We start from the raw sequence: 14,338 nt of genomic DNA on the forward strand, positions 1-14,338 counted from the left end.
CACATAGCTTCTCCCCACATCTGAAGACAAAGCCCCATGGCAGCTTGCAATGACAAGAACATGTTTTTGACTTGGTGCCACGGGCTGGATGGGTTTTGATGCAGCAGTTTAATTTAGTCAGCCCAGAACCAGTGAGAGGGTTAATTTATCAGTGGGCTCTTCCTACCTTTTTTCTTCCTCTTAGCCAAGAAGCGAATCCTCATTTTATTAAAGTCAGTGGAAGCTTCAAGACTGGTTTCAGCAGGGACGAGATTTCACATGCAGTCAGAGGCAAAGCAGAATTTCACACGGGTGGATGGGGTCGGCATACCCCACTGCTGCGGGCTGTGCTCCTCGGGTGACTCTCAGCATCTGCTTTGGGCAGATCACAAGAGTCTAAAAGGACCAACGCTGCCCCAAACCAGCTCAGCAGTGTGAGCTACCCTGAAAGGTATTGCTTCAGGACTAGAGGAGCACAGATTGCCCAAGGGAAAGGAAGCTTCCCTTGCTGTTAGGGGTAGAATTGGATGGAGGAGAGCTGTGAATGACCTGGCCTGTTGCTCCTGGGTGCCCACCAGGGCGAGGAGTGCCAGCAGCAGTGTCACCACATTCACAGCCCATCACTCCTGGGGTGGGGCGGCCGGGATGGGTCCTCCCTTGGTCTGGCACGGTGTGACTGTTTCAGCAGTGTGGTGTCCCATTCCCTCCCATTGCTTTTGGCAGCAGTGTGCCTTATTGATGCCTGGAATCTGTCCTGCGTGGAGGGACGAGGTACGGTCTGACTGAGAGGAGTCGGCGTGCACATGGATCAGGGAGAGGTTGCTGGGAATATTAATAGAAATACATTAACACCTCTGAATCCAATTTTCTGAAGAACTGCAAGAACTTAGAAGCACACTCTGCTGTTGCTGTCAAGGGATTTGTGCCAGTAGGAGAGATGTTCCAGAAATTAAAGCAACTTGCTATTATTAGCCAATTAATAAGTATTTTCTTTTTGTTTGTTTAAACGGGGTTATCACGCTGCTGAAAGACAGGAGTAATCTTAAAAGTCTTACTAATGAGTTAGGAAATGCACAGACACCACACCCTGTGCTGGATTTATTTCAGTCATACAATGGATCTGTATGTGATGAAGAATGCAGATGGTGTCACGTTACAAACCCTTTACGGCCCTAGCCTGCTCTGAGTACATCTACACGTGAACTTCACCTTCACAAAAGACCAACCAAATCTTTAGTTTGCCATCCTGAAGACCTCAAAGTACTGTTTCAGCATCCGTATGTGCCCCTGGCACGTGTGCATCTGCATACACAGAGCCGGACATGCAGCACATGTCCCATATAGGGCTGCATGCACAGCATAGATCCCATATAGCACAAAGCCATTAGTGGGGTCCCTCCGGGCTGGGCTTGCAGGGTGCTGCCCGCTGCATGAGCTTTAGTACCGCTGCAGATCCGTTACTCCCATGCTAATGACTTTCACTGTATGCAATAAAACAGATAAAACCGTACTAGGACTGAACGACAGCGTCAGGAATGCACTGTGTCAGCGTGAGCCCCGCACACAGCGGTGCTTCCCCTGCTCGCTGTCAGGAGCAGCTGCTCTCCCCGTCTCCACTGACTCTCACCCCTCGCTTATGTGGTTTTGCTTTCACTGTTTTTTTTTTCTTCTTGCTTCTCAGCAGCGTATACACGCCCATGTACTGCATTTCCTACCTTAGCTATTTAAATATCGGAGGGGTTTTTAGGCTTCTAGGGGCAGCCTGGCAGCGCTTGCCCTGGGACAAGCTCTTTGCAAGAGCAAGGTGTGCATTTCCTAGCAAAAAAAAAAAAGACAAATGATCTCCATTTGACGAGCTTTGCCTCCAGTGGGATCTGGCATCAGTTGCACCGGCCAGGAGCTGCCCTGGGGTGTGGGGTGCTGCCCTGGAACCTGCTCCAGCCCCAGCCTGGATGGGCTGCACACTGGCATTTGGAAGCACTGCATATCCTCCCCTCTTATTACCGTGCCGTTAAACTGTGCCTTTTATCTAACGAGCACAAGAAGTTCATCGGCGCTGAATTACGCTCTCGCAGCATCACTGCGAATCTTGTAAACAACAGAGATAAGATAGTGCAAGAAAATGAGAGGAGCTTCATCCGAGCTCTATGCTTTTTAACAAGCTGTAGTAAATTGTTTATCCCGGGGTGATACTGCACAAATGCTGCTTCTTTGCCAATGTTGCATTTTGTTCGTATGATTCTCATTTCAGCTCGCCTATTTCTGAAGTCTATTAGACCAATTGTCTTAATCTCACTTACTCTGCAGTGTATTTGCTCTCTGTAATAACAGTATTAATAAAAATCCCTCTACAAACACACACCAGCTGGTGCGAGCATCACAAGAACAGAGAAGAGCGACCCACGTGTACAGCATCACCCGTATTCTTTTTATTACAGATAAACGTGTAGCCTGCTCCTCCCCAGGAATGCCTTCTCGCGATGCCCATCTCCCTCCTCCTGCCCACAGGCCCAGCAGCTGCAGCAAAGCAGACAGTTTTCATCATACTCCCCACCCCACGAGGAAGAGGAAATTTCTCTTCCCCTCCCCTTTTTTCTGTGTTCAGCCAGAGGTGATAATCCCCTCGGAATGCAGCATTTAGCACTTGTCAGGTATATGGTAATTGCTACATTCCCAGGGGATTAAATCCATGGAATCTAATTACAGCGGGCTGAAACATCCCTATAAGTGAGGAGCAGAAGACTGTGGGCACTCGGGATTTCTGCCCGAGTCACCTCCCAGCTCCCCATGGAAGTGTGCTCCAGGTGGTCCTGCCGCTTTACTTCTCCTCCTGTGTACCCATTATGGTCTGGATTGTGCTTAACTGAGCTCAACTTTGACTGTGTGTCATTTTGTACACGCTCACCTCTGTATCTGCGTTGGGCAGTAGCTCCTAGGCTTGCCCTTGCTGGGATAACACAGCTGCAACCCAAAGCCCACTGAAGTCAATAGGAATTTTACATTTTATAAGACCTGATGGAGTGCTGCTTTACTAAATCAGTTTCCTCAAACAAGTACACATACACAAGTGTACATAAGTAGATATAAATCGTATTATGGGTTATCTAAAACAGCCTGGTTTCTAGTAACGTGCCACCTAGATGCGTTTGAGTTCATCTCAATTTGAAGTCAACAGAGCGTGCTGCAGAGGAGGAAAAGAATACTCAGAAGCAGTTAATAGAAATATGCTGATCTATAAATGATACTGGAAAAAAAAATGAAGGAGTCGGGAGGAGGTTTGTGTACTGAGGAAAATCTCACTACGTACACAGCGATGAAATGAGTTATGTCAAGGTACCCAGTCAGTCTTGCTCTGTTTAGATAAAAATAAGGAACAGCTGTGGTGCAAACTTGTCTGTATCAGCTGCCTGGTTGCATTCAGACTCCCAGTGGGTAATTACATTTGGAGAGGGAAAACATACATATAACACTTCAGTATCTTCAACCAAAGCAGTTTGCCATTGTATGTGAGTCTTCTTCTGACGGAAGGGCTCTGCCTTTGATTATCCAACCAGAGGTTCTGATCACACAGGTTTCAGGCAGGTGAGAATTTTCTCCTCTTACGACCTACACCTGCTGACTGTGTAATGGACAAAGTGCAGGTGGGAACTCTGAGCATGTCCTGCCTGGCTGCAAACAGAATCACAGGGCTGACGTCAAGCCTTTGGTTTGAAAACCAGGGTGCATTTTAATTCTCTCTGATTTCTGAGACATCACATGTTCTCAGTTCTTATTTTCAAGCTCTTGTTTTAGTTCAGAGAGGAGGAAGGAAGGAAGGAAGAAAGAAAGGAAGAAAGAAAGAAAGGAAGAAAGAAAGAAAGAAAGAAGGAAGGAAAGGAAGAGGGAAACGAAGAGGGAAAGAAGGAAGGAAAGAAAGAAAAAGGAAAAGAAGGAAGAAAGGAAGGAAAGAAGGAATGAATGAACGAGCTTAAGGTTCTCATGGAAAGAAAAGAGAACATTTCTGTCTCCCAGAACTGGACGGACTACATTATTTGATTTCTTACTCATAAATAATGAAAAAACTACTGACCCCGCTGTGCTTGTCCACTAGGCAGTGCAAATAACTGTGCATGTATGTAGTCCATCCTCCTCCTGCCGCTCTGTCCTGCCTGTCCGTTCTCCCTGTGTGAACGTGGAACACTTTGGCACACTGTGGGGTCCATTTGTGGTTTCCTTTTTTATGTTTTCTTCTTCGCTTTTTCCTGTGGTCTCACTCTGCACTCACTGCAGTGCACAGTAACTGTGGTGGGAGGCCGTGCCCGGCGCAGGATGCTCACGCAGGGCAGGCAGGGCAGCAGGAACACATTGCAACCCACTCTCCATTGGTATGTGACTGACAAACTGCGTTGTGCTCACCTCACGTTTCCTCTGCAGCAGTGCTGTTTCTGCGTGTTATTTATGGGCTGCCTCCTTTGACTCCCACAGTGGCTGCACTTCCCTCAATGAAAAAAATCACGTGTTTGAAGCACTCTGTAGGTTTGCTCACGTTATCTTACTGTGGCTGGGTTTGACTGGGTGTAAAGAACAAGTGAGTGGCAGAGTTAGCCCAATACCTGCTAATACCAACCCAATACCTTGGTTGCTTCGCCCCAAGAAATGCCTGTGTAGAGATGCAGAGAGCTCTCTGTGGCCGTGCCTGGAGGGTCACAAGAAGTCATTCGCCCCTGAGAACTGTCTGGGGGACAGAGTGTGGGTGGTGGCCCCAAGAAGGGCAGCCTGAAGGGCCCCAGAGGCCAGGGGTGCTGCAGGATAACCATGGGCACTGTTCCTGCAGCACGGACTCGGGCGCTGCCTTTGGCTGTGGGGAGTGCACAGGGATGGGAATCCAAGGGCATGAGTGGGGGCCGTGCACCCAGAAACTGATTCATATCATTTCAGCATTGGCAGCCAAAGATTTCATACACTGATTAGGGGACCCTCCAAATACAGTAAGTCCACGTAATGCTCTAAGAAATTCCCATTTACATTAAAAAATATGCATATGCGTGCCTATAGGGAAGCACCTTCAGAAGTCAGCAGTCTGGGGCAAATTTGCAATGCAGTATGTAATTTTTCTTAGTAAGGCTGTGAGGGTGCTGGTCATCGTGGGTGTAAATCCTGCAGCTGTGTACTGACTGCTCCTGCACTCCCTGCCATTTTCCATACATTTTAATGTGGAGATAAGGAAGGCATGTGAGAGAGGTGCTGGGAAGGCCCTGAAGTTCTGCCTGCCACAGATGCATGTGTGCAAATGACCATTTTCAGTCTTTTCTAAATCCTGAGCAGTTGTCAGGACGGAGGGGCCTGTACACTGCTGTGTATAGGGCAGACCAAAAGGACTCTTTTACCCCAGTGTTCCCTCAGAGATGTCCTCATCTAATTGACTTCAGCTCTGCACAGAGAATTAGTGGGCTTCTAAAGTGAAAGGAAAATGAAACTGGATGAGCAAGAAATGTACCTGTTGTTATGAGAGGTGCTTAACGAACTTTGCTCACGATGAGACCTGTGGACGTAATGCAGATTCTTGCGTGGTTATTTTTGGGAGCATCCATTTGATGTCACTGTGACGCTGCACTTATGGCTTCTCATGTTGCCTTCCCAAAGAGCTAACCAAGTCCTCTGGCTCAGTGAGGCAGAGCGTGGCGGTCATGTAGGAAATGAGACCAAAGGATAAATCATACTCTGCTATCGCCAGCTGATCCCACACTCTTTGACACATTTTAGGACTTCCTTTTCTATGGCCTGTCTATATTTCTCCCTGGAAACCATAGATTGTTGGGGGTACATTACCATTTGCAGACTGTAAACCTGTATTTGTGATGGTAAATCTGCTGAGACATTGGCTTAGCTGTGAGCTAAGTGCATGGGTAGCTGGGTGAGATGTCATGTCCTGCCTTGTATCTCAATCCAGACAACATGACCCTGCTCTTCTTCATACTGCCAGTTCTGCCAATGTTTCACAAATGGTACTGCAATCCCTGAAGTTCCAAAGTTCACAGAAAAAATAGGGAAGCCCTGAAGCTGAAAGTGATCCGATCCTGAGACAAAAAGAAGTGTGTTCTTGATGCAGGCAGGTATGGAAGCCTGGCTGCTTTACTGTGGTTGGCAACGATGCCTTCATGGAGTAAGAATTAAAGGTAATGTGTCAATATCATCATTCCACGTATTTTTATTTGTTTCAACCTCTCCATGCTTTTCCCAAAGCCCTGTACATTTCCACTGGTGATAATGAGTCGGAGCGGTCGGCATCCTCAGCTGCAGTTATGGCAGATGAGGCGTCCTGTGCATTCCCGAGCTCCTGGAGCAGGTAGAGCAGTTAATTAGTCCCCCAGCACGAAGTTTGCAATCAGGTGTTGAAGCAGTTTCGGTTGCAGTGTTGTGGTGAATCATTTCCTTCTGATGCGTGTGGTGATCAATCATGTGGGGCCCTCTTCTCGATTTCACACCGGCTTGAAGACAAAAGACATTCAGAAAGAAAAACACAGTATTATCCATCTGCGTGCCCAGCATGTCGCTCGTGCCACTATTTTTATAAACTCTGTTTATTTTCCAACTATGAGGTTACACAAACAGGTTACCTTTTAAAACCGACACCACGCATTTGAAATGCTGGTGTTGGCTTGTTGTTTTTTAATTGCTGGCTCTCTCTCTGAGCAGAAAAATATCCTGGTTTTACAGAGGGAGCTTCTAAGCCACGTTGCAAGTAATTCTTACAATATTTTTTTCAGGAAAGGAGAGGTGATGCAGGTCTGTACTTGCACGACCACGCATATTTCATGACATACACAGAAAGCATGTATGAAGAATTTTCACCTGCAGCTATTTTCATTGATCGATTTGGATTCAGGAATGCATCCTTATTTGAGACCACACTTAAGTATGTGGTTAACAACACGCACAAGGTAATACTTAGAGCTGGTCATGCACACAGTGTGGTCACGATGAGGGATGGATGTGAGCATGTGCAGAAGTGATTTCTTGGCTTGTGGCCTTTGTCGCCGCGACGCAAACATACGCGTGCGGAGCGCCAGCAGCACGCTGCAATTATGGAAGCCTAACCTGCTGTCTTCAGTCATGTTTTAATATATAAAATAATGGTGTGATGATGAAGATCTTCAGCTCTCACAGGCCTCGGTGGGAATTAAGGCTCAGTGGAGGTGGTGAAACTAACACCATTTGCATAAAAATGCACATGCGAGAAAGAGAGCATCGACTGTATAATCATATTCCAGACCCATTTCCAATGTCCTCTGTGTCTTTCCAGCTACCACATTCATGATGGATTCTGCTGGAAATGCGAATGAACGTTCATTTCCAAAGATACATTTTTTTCTTTACACAATCACAGTAAATTATGGGAAATGATTTTTAACTTCTCCCCACTCTTTCCTCCGTTTTGTAGAGCTGTACCGTGGGGTCTAGGAAGATTATGAACTGTGGAGATTGCTTGCTTTTCATTGCTACTTATAATTATGAAACAGTTAAATGAATGAAGAATAAGGAACGTGACCTCGTCACCCCAACCCGTGAGTGATTGTCAAGTGAGGTATCCCAATAGGTCACATACTGAAGTCTTCATTTATTTTTACTTTTTTAATTTTATCATGAACTAAAAATGGAAATGCTGATCTCACAAAGACTTCTGCACATTCATACTTTTCAGCGTCGGAAATGTAAAGCTTGCTCCTTCGAGGCGTGTGCTGCAGAAGTGAGTCCTGAGGAAATCAGGAGTCAACCCCGTTGACTTCAATAGGGGTTTCACATGAAGGATTGCAGGATCAGATTCCTGGGTGATACAAAGGAAGGTTTGCAGAAAGTGTTGGGGGTGGGGAACCGTTACTGAAGATATAATTAAAGTTACGACAGCAGTTACTAATGATTGCTTCTGATGAAAGAAGCAAACTATGCACCAACTAAATTTGAAGGTCCCTTCTCGGTTGAATTTCTAACAATAAAGAGCTTTCCTGCGAGGAAGAGCCCAGCGGGTGCCCGGCTGGGGGATGGGGGCATTTGCATATTCATAAGGGATGGGGATATCACAGGGGAGCAGAGTACAGAGTGATCATGCGGAGACACTGGCACTTGGATGCTACTGCCCCAGCTCCAGTATTTTTGATAGCTGGATCAATATAACATTGGCTGTCCTTGCAAAACACAACAGGTCAATAAATAAATTTGTCTGCATTTTTTTTTCTAGCTTGCCACACTGGGAAATAATACAGGTTACTAAAGAATTGTCAGCTTTGATTTATAAAACTAATTAAATGCAGGTGCTTTGGTTTGTCTCAAATCATTTAGCAAATTAAAAGATACAGGGAAAGAAAATTCTACAAGTGAAGCAGTGGAATGCAGCACATCTGAGTGCTTCTCAGCCTATGGAGACAGCTGACCTTGATTAGTATGAGTGCAGTTAGCACAGCACTTTAGTGTTGCTTACTCTTTGTCTATTGACAAGATATGATATTCCAAATAAATCTGCCGAGAAGCAGTTTTAAATTAGCATTTAAGATCCAAGGGATTCGTTCCAACTGAAGTCTTAGGGCAGTAGTTTTCCCTGGTGATTTCCTGCTATTGCCACGCGATTTTGCTTATTATGTTTTATTGCTTCGCATGATATTGTGCTCGTATTAGTTGGCTTCGTTCACTTCATTTCTTATACAAACTGGCTTTCCTCTTGAATTAAGAAATACTTCAGTTCTATTACATCCTGCTTTAGTGTTATGAATGAGTGGTTCCTGTGAGCTAAAGGAGCGGTTTCAGGGATGCTTTTTTAATCACGGACTTTCCCTAATTGTCTTTGGCTTGTAAGCTATGAGAGCCCCAGATGAGCATCTTCAGTGTTCCACCTAATTAGGATTCTTCTTTTGCCTTTTTTTTTTTTAATTATTTATTTTTAAATTAAAAGAAATTACAAAACAGAGAACAAAACCTCTGTATCCGATACAGAGGCCCAAGGTGAGCTCCTGGGTGCAGCCAAGACAGAGCCAGCCTGGGACCTGCAGAGGATGAAAGGTGATTCAGATAAATTTAACCCTAAGATGGAATTTGGATTCACAGCAGTGAATCAGGGGAAATGAGCTGATTTGTTAATATTTCCGAGATGGAAATTCCCCGTATTTCCCATTGTGATTTCTCACGAGTGTTGTCTCCAAAGCCAAGAGTCAATATACTCCTCACAGCCAACGAGTCCCTCATCCACTCGGTCCTTCCCTGGCTATGAAGAGCTAATCTGGGGCTGCCTCACTTCTGTCTGGGGTTTCCTGGACAGAAATCTATGCACGTGTGCTGCGTAATGGCACGTAGATTAAACCTGATGTATCCAACTTACTGCACATGTGTGAATCATCCTAATATTGCGTGCTCCATAAATCTAACGCTTCCTAAAAAAGCAGCACGAGATCTCCACATCCACTGTGCAGTTCCCTGGAATTTGGGATGTATGAGAATTCATCTGTGGCTACGGCACAGAAATTCCACCTGTGCTGCTCTTTTAGCCAGAAATCCCAGATGAAGGGCAAAGCCACTCCTTGAATTTGTCAAGAGAAGAAAGAAAAGGACAAAAAAGTTGTTTCCTTCCTCTCGGTGGTGACAAAAAGGTTATATTTGGAGATGCCTAAACACGAGCAGCCCTAGCTAATCCCAGGGTACTGCATCTTCCAATTCAGTTCCTCCTTTGCCTAATGTCTGAGAGTCCATGGTTGTGGTTCATTAGATGTTACATGGGTATCATGTGGTTTTTGTTAAAGGATTTATGCGCTCGGCCCGGTAGCTGTGGCCTCTCCAAGGCCCAGTTTCTCCATCTGTAAAGTGGGCATGGAGATGCCTGCTGCTCTGTGTGAAGTAGCAGTACACACCAGTGGTTCTGCTGCTCTAGTGGCCAGCTATGACATTTCCTTGAACTGCAGGCTGCTGTAAGGAGGACTTGTGCTACGTACACAGGTGGGGCTGTGCCTCTGCAAGTCACTCACTCCCCCACAAGGCAATTTTTCAAATCCCTGCAATGCTCACATTACTTTTGGCCTGTTCCTGTCCCTAAGACACACAACATGGGAGCTGAGGACTGTTCACACCATGCTCAGCTCTCCCAGCGATTTTCAAACAATATTTTTCCTCCTTTGAAAAATGAACAAGTAGAAACAAAGACTGCTCAGATTACAAATGTTTCTTACTAAAAATAATCAAAATCAATGAAAATATTTATATAATTAAGTAATAGCTGCCTGGGGTAGCATAGTGAGTCTGTGGACTTTATGTAACTGGTCATTATTATACTAAATACAGGGCATACTGTTACTACAAATCCATTGTCATGCAGTACATGGCTTCTTGTTCAGAGCAGTTCATGAAGTTATGAACCTTTAAAATATCTGCACGAGAGAAATGATTAGTGACTTCCCTGCCTTAGAAAAGGAATTCTTTTCCTTTTATTTTACAAACTGTGATTTTATTTTCAAAGCTGAAACAAAGGGAAGGCTGTACTCTGGCAAGGAGAGGCAGTGCTTCAGGCTGACAGCTGGAGGACTGTATATAGGATGGCAGTTCTTGATTTGTCAGCATGTTGCTAGGGGTAGGGAAATTGAGAATAGAGTAAAATGCCTATTGAGATATTCCTGTAACTCACGGCACATATGCATGCTTGCCGTTTCCCTTCTCTATCTATATTCACTGCAACTTCTAACAAAAATTATATATATCCTCTTGACATAACCAGAAAGTCACATCCTGTGTTTCCTTTCTTCTCTTTGCCTTTGTGCACAGGTTGAGTAAGTAGCAGAAAAAGGGGCAGCATAGAAATGGAGCCTGAGAGAAGGCAGCACGGTGGGGCCAGGGGAAGGATGCTGCAGGGCTGCAGGTAGAGGCACCAGCAGCTGGACCCCCTGTGCCACACCGGAGAGATGCTTCTGTCTGAGGCTCCGTAGCAGGGGACAGAGCTGGAGGTCGTGTTGGTGCACGTAGGGAATGAAGAGGGCATGGATTTGTGCTGAGCTCTTCTGATTTCTCCCAAGCATCTGCACATGTAAAAGGAAAGGCAATCTTTCCCAAGGTCCCACGATCACTCCATGTGCATACCTGAGCAAAATAATGACATGCCTAGAGCAGACATCCAGCTTCATGCGTGTGTGCAATACTGCGTGGAGTCACTAATACCTCCTGAAATCCACGCTCAGTAACGAGCGTCTAAAATCACAGCGATGTCTAACAAAGCAGAACTGAGTTTTGCGCTTTCTTACACTTTCCAAATGACCTCATTTACTGCCACCCTTCAACATTTGTGAAAGGTATCTACCCGTGCACACACAGCACCAGCACGGACTCGGCAGCACTACGGGTGGATACGTTTTTCTGCGTGCTGCTCTCAAGGGTTTAATTCACCATAGATCCCCATAAGGATACTGTGTCTGAAGCAAACTGGTCTGTGCTGTTCCTGCAGAAGAAGCAGGAAGTGTGCAGCAGGAAGCCTTTTTGCACTCTCGGGGTTTACAGTGTCTCTAGAAGGCCTCGGTGGAGCTCTGGCTGTCTGCTGGGCCGGGGTTTTGTCAGCACCAGCGCTGGTGCTGGGAGGGCTCTGCTGCTCCGCAGTACTCACAGCGGCCAGAGCAGAATTCCTACTCACAGAAACTGTATTCTCCCAAACGGTGTTCATGGAAATTTTGTTGCTCTAAAGGAATACAGTCCTTTATCTACGGAAGAACATTAAAAAAAAAGAAAAAGAGAAAAAGAATCCACCTAATTATTTTCCTCCTATATAATCCGTTTCAAATGAATGAACTGAAAGGGATTTACAGCTCCATTCTGCTTGCCCATTCATTTCTGATGGTGTAATTTCTGCATTTGGTTCCACAGAAGGGGTCGCCTCCATTCTCGTCTGACCTCAGTCGCTGGAGTTTGAAGTGCTCTCAGTTGTGTGTGTGCTCTGTGTGTGATGGTGCGATGCCATCATCTGCAGCCAGGCTTTGTTGGTGTAGAAAAAAAGACCAGTTACTTTACTGAACCAACCCGCAAACAAACCTCAGAAGAACTTCATTATTCAGTAATGCTCCTTCTCAGGCAGGAAACATCAGCCATGCAGGAACGAATGCAATAATGGCAAAAATGAACCCAAATCTGATGATTTACACAGAATCACATCCTTGACACTACCAAACCACGCAGAGCGCTTCCAGCATGGCAAACCCCGACCTCCAGCTCTGCACAACCACACGTGAGCATCATCTTATCGAGAGGAGGGTCCCCAGGCGACGGCCGGCCCACGGCAGCAGGACAGGCACGGGGTGGGAAAGCAAAGCCCGTCCCGAGCATCGTAGCGGTGCGGTGCCGCAGCTCCAGGGCAATGCCGCCGCGTGTCAGGGTGACCGGAGCTGGGGAATCTGTGCGCAGAGAGAGCACGCGAGGGTGGATTTGCAGAGCGGCTCGAAGGCTTCTCGGCCCTGGGAAGCGTGGTGTTTTCCTCCCACCCCCTTCGGAGCAGAGCACGGGTGGCAAATGTTCATCACCTGTTGGTCAGCCTCTGCCGCACTGCGAGAGGACGGGGCAGCGGAGAAATGAAAAGCAAACAAACCGAGCAAATGCGGGGAAAGGGCTCGGGTTACCGGCGGTGGGGAGAGGGGGGAAAGCTAACGTGGCCTGGAGGAAAGCGATATCTTCCCGTGCAATAATTCTCAAAACGGGGAAGCAGATCGCTGCTGGCGTTCCGGGATATTTGGGGTAACTATCTCTTGCTCAGATCAAGGAGTTCTTGTTCTCATTAACTAGCATTAGAAACCGGTGAGATCTGGCAGCATACCATGCCTTTGTCAACTGTCATGCTAATGCCTCGTGTTAAACGGGTGCTCGGCCTTTTTTTTTTTTTATATCCTTTCAAATGCGCATTTTCGCCATACCAGCTCGGTGGCATTCTAGACGCTAAGAAGCCTCGGATTTCTTTTTTGTTTTTTTTTTTCTTTTCCCCTTCATCTCTGATACAATGAGGAAGTGTGGATGAGGCTGCAAATGCAACCGTAGCAAGAAGCAAGTAATGATAGCAAGGGAACACGGAATTCTTTCTGTTATCGGATTAGGAAAAAAAAATGCCACCACGTTGCAGCCCTCCCAAAATGGTAATTCCACTTGAGGAGTGATCAATATTAGCTTTCTATTAATAGAACACCTTTCACTGGGAGGCCGTGCAGTGTTTATAAATTAATAAACACATGTGCAAGAATCCCATCATCCATTATTAACACTCCAGCACTTTCAGATTATGAGAGACAATTATTTTTAACGCTGGAAGTTTATGACAGAACGACAAAAATACTTTTTGTTTCCCATTCTCTCTGCCCTGCAATTCAGCTGTTTGAGTGCTGTAATAGCACCACAGCTGAATGGGAGGACACACTAAAGTAAACAGCTCTGCACAAGTCCATAGGTCGCACTGAAAGTAACGCCTCCGATTTATTTCGATAGAGACTACAGTAGATACAAAGAGCACAATAACACTGTTTGATAGAGTAAACTCTCGGCTACAAAACAAGTTTTTTCAACGTAGCCACCACCATTAGCAGCACATTATCATCCGTGATAAACAGGAGCCCGCATACCCCACTCATAACAGCCTGTACCAGCAGAGGTGACCACCGTCACTATCACCACTGCTGAAACACACATCCACGTCCACACTGTGCCAGTATCAGCTGCTTGGTCTCCATAAGCATTCGGCAAGCGTCAATGAATGTCAATGGGTGCCATTTTTTTTCCACGTGAAGGAGCACAGTTTCATGCCTTTCCTCCTTACACACTTCCGTGTCAGACACCAATCTGTCACTCTGCTGCTGTCTGTCATACAGCAACAAACTGTAACGGGACATCGGCAGGAAGGTTCCAGCCCTACTGCCACGCTGCCAACGTCTGCCTCTGACATTGAGAGCCAACATCATAAAATAGGAGGCATTACTTTTGGAGCAGCTCTCGTATTTGTCCAAAAATGCATTTGACGGTGCATCTCTCAGTGCTTGGGATAACCCTACATAAAACATCTACGAGGCGAATGCTTCCTGGACTCCGAACCAATGCTCACAAACATCTCCAGTCCCTGTTACTGCTCCCCAGAGGCAGACAGCTTTGTTTCCTCGTCTGTGGTTCAGTTCCCAGGGCAGCAACCACTGCTCCTGCTGGCTCTGTGTCTTTGAATGCCAAAGCTCCCACGATGGGAGCAATTCACCTGGAGATAGCTCCTTCATTTAAGAATATCGTGAGATGCTGAGGCGGGCTATTCCCGTTGTTTTGGGAATACACACCATGCAGATAGCATTATTAGCCTGTCTGAAACTTCAGTTCCATTTGTTTAAGAACAAAACAAAGTGAA

This window comes from Cyrtonyx montezumae, unplaced genomic scaffold, assembly GCF_038088225.1.
Source record: "Cyrtonyx montezumae isolate F1298 unplaced genomic scaffold, pur_monq_1.0 scaffold_9, whole genome shotgun sequence".
In the NCBI taxonomy this organism is placed as follows: domain Eukaryota; kingdom Metazoa; phylum Chordata; class Aves; order Galliformes; family Odontophoridae; genus Cyrtonyx; species Cyrtonyx montezumae.